We start from the raw sequence: 3,464 nt of genomic DNA on the forward strand, positions 1-3,464 counted from the left end.
GGGGCCGAGGACGACTACTTCTTAGGGTCTCAGGAGCCCTGGCCCCCTCCTCGTACTCCTGTCTTAGGGCAGCATTTCCTTTGAGCGTCTAAGAGGCGACGCCGTTGAGCCTGGAGGTGTCCTCCGACTTCGTTTCCAAGGACGATCCCGCGGGGACCGCTGGTGCGGCCTGGGTTCCAGCCTATCGCCTGGTACACAGTGACAGCAGTTTTTTCCTGCAGGGTTGTTGAGAGATGGAAAACGTTAACAGGGGCCAGTTAGTCCTTTTCAGGTGCAGGGGAGATGGATGCGGGTCTCTTCTGCCTGCGGCGGGGCTGAGGGGGGTGTAGGAGAGGCGGAGACGGTGCCACGGAGGCCGGGGAGGCACAGGCAGGCTGGGGGCTCCCTCAGGAACCCTCTGCGGTCCTCGCCTGTCTCCTCCTCCCGCCTCTGAGCATGGGTCTGTTTGTCTGCCCGTGGTTCGCAGGGCCGCAGCGTTTGCCCCCAGCTGGGAGCCTCCACTGTGAGAGAAATGGGCTGGCCCACAAACTTGACCACTGAAGAAAGGGTTCCTGACCTTCAGTCCAGTCCTGAGTCATAAAGGGAACCAGCCTCCAGACTCTGACAGGAGGGGCTGGGGTCACCAGCCCGGCCCAGATAGAGACCTGGCAACAGAGGGGCTGGGGCCTATGTAGCAGCAGTTCCAGCATCTGGCGCTCACTCCAGGCCGGGCCCTCCACGTCTCAGATGGTACCTCACTTAGTCCCACTGCCACTCAGGGACATAGGTGCTCATGGTCCTGGTTTGACAGATGAGAAAAAGGAAGCACAGTCCGCTTAAGGAACTTGCCCACAGCTCTACCCACCTGTAGAGGGTTACAGGGCTGTGAGGCTGATCTTAACCACTGCAATCCCATGGCACTAGTGGTAAAGAACCCTCCTGCCAACGCATAAGAGACACAGGTTCGATCCCTGAATCAGGAAGATTCCCCTGGAAGAGGGCATCGCAACCCACTTCAGTATTCTTACCTGGAGAATCCCATGGACAGAGAAGTGTGGCAGGCTCCAGTCTGTAGAGTCACAAAGAGTCGGACATGACTGAAGCGACTTAGCTGGTACGTACTCACATCTGAGCTGAGCATCCTTGTCTAACACATCTAGGCCTTTCAGCACTGCTGGGGTGAAATGAGTGTCTTGTGAGACACCTGGGGCAGGTCAAGGCCTAGAGTAAAGGTTCAGGAAGTAACTTTCCCAGGGAGCCCACAGGTGGCTGACCCAGTGTACAGAATTCCCATTGTTAAGGACCAGGAAAGTGTCTCATAACTCCTGGGGTTTATAACACTCATAACTCTGTGTTTTATGTGAAAGTCTGGAGTGCTTTTTTCACAAATATTTTTAAAGTGTTTGCCCTCTGTCTGCCCCAGTTCAAGGTGTTAGGGATGTACCAGTGTGAAGAAAAAAAGACACAAATCCCTACCTTCATGAAACTTACATTCTGGTGGGAAAGACAGAAGATAAATAGACCTTTAAATGGTGATCTGTGCTAGAGCAAAAAAAAAAAAGGACAGGAGACAAGGAACGTGTGTGAGTGTGTAATTTTGTATTTGATTGGGAGGTCAGGGTAGGACTTCCTGAGAAGATGCCATTTCACTTACTCCCTGAGGAAACCAGGTGACCCCACCCTCTGACCTGAAGCTGCAGGGACTAGAGAAGCAAGTTTACAAGACTTGGAGCAGATGGGGTACATATGGAGGGCCCCCCAGAGTCCTCAGCACTGGCATCTGTAGGAAAATGACTGGCCATATTCTCAAAGGCCTAAGGGACAGCAATTCCTGTTAAAACAAGGCCAGGGACACGGAGACAAGAAAATCGACGAAAAGGTGAATGTCCTCTAGACGAGTAACTGGTTACAGTTGTAATACATTTGAATATATGATAATGTGGAATTTAAACCTTTGGGTAGCAGCAGGCAGAAATGCTGAATTTGACCTTCATAAAGTGTTTTATTTAAAATCATTAGATGTTCTGCCAGTTAATGTGCTGAGGAGGCAGCAAAAAGGCTTCCAAATGCATGCGTATCCCCCAGGTCCTGCTTCGGGAACTCATTAGGTCTCCTATGGGTGGGCCTGCTAGGGGTCAGGCTGCAGCCCTGGAAGTTGGGCTCCTGGCCAGCACAGTGCTCATTATCTGCTTGGCCGGTGGATGCCTCAGCCCTGTGGGCACAAGTGCCCGGCTCTGTGTGATGAGATTCCAGAGCCCAGGTATCAGCACAGTCCTGTGCTGACTGCCCAGAGGTTGGCCATCTTGTGATTTGGTCTGGCTCTTGGACTGAAAGTCTCACCACCGGAGAGGTCCCTTCAGTCCCAGGAAAGCCTGGAAGGCTGTTCATCTGCTGGAGGGCCAGGCACCTTCCCTGGGTCTCTGCCTGCCCCTTCCTCCTTCTGTAGCCTGTAGATGATTTATAAGGACCTGCCGATTAATGCTATGTTCCTGCTAGGGCCCTGAAATCGGATAGATGCAGCCAGGCACTTGGACAGCTCAATTTCACGCAGCTACTTCCGGGCTTTTTCCCTGGCCCTTGGGCATGGTGGCTTCCTAGCCTCAGTGTGGGACTCCCAAGGGAGGGCTCTGATTGGGCCATCTAGATCTGAGGACTGTGACCAGCCAGGAGAGGGCTGCTTCTGGGAGAAGGGGTGCAAGGGAATGTCACAGAGTGACTTCTATGGTAGAGACCATATTTACAGACTGGCGTTACTATCCCCATTTTACAGAGGAGGACATTGAGGCTCAGGGAGGAAATAATCTGCATCATATGGCTGGAAGCAGTGGGCTGAGATTTGAACTCAAGTCCAAATGACTCCTAAGAGCAGCTTGCCCCTCCATATTCCAGGCCTGTTTTGTGGGGAGCCACGTGAGGAGTCCCTGGGCTCTTGACTGACACCTTAGGACAAAGGAGGCTGCTGCTGCTGCTAAGTCACTTCAGTCACGTCCGACTCTTCAAGACCCCTAGCCCACCAGGCTCCTCTACCCCTGGGATTCTCCAGGCAAGAATTCTGGAGTGGGTTGCCATTTCCTTCTCCAATGCATGCATGCATGCTAAGTGACTTCAGTCGTGTCCGACTCTGTACGACCCCATAGACGCAGCCCACCAGACTCCTCTGTCCACAGGATTCTCTAGGCAAGAATACTGGAGTGGGTTGCCATTTCCTTCTCGGACAAAGGAGGTTGGGCCCCCCCTTTAGTGCCCTTGGCTTCAGGTCCTGGCTTTCCAGGTGTCATTTCTGTCTGGGCCTCTAGGTGTCGCCCGCCTCCAACGTCCAGTCTGAATGCGGTTCCCTGAATTGGCCAACAAAGTCAGCAAACTGGGCTGGACCCCACAAGTACAGGGCCTGGGTCTCCCTCCCACAGGCTCCTGAGGTCTTAACCGCTGTCCGCACCCCGGTAGGCTGCGCATCTGGGCGACTGGGAGGGTGGGAGGAGTGGGTG

Source organism: Bison bison, unplaced genomic scaffold (assembly GCF_000754665.1).
Source record: "Bison bison bison isolate TAMUID 2011002044 unplaced genomic scaffold, Bison_UMD1.0 scf7180017864341, whole genome shotgun sequence".
In the NCBI taxonomy this organism is placed as follows: Eukaryota; Metazoa; Chordata; class Mammalia; order Artiodactyla; family Bovidae; genus Bison; species Bison bison.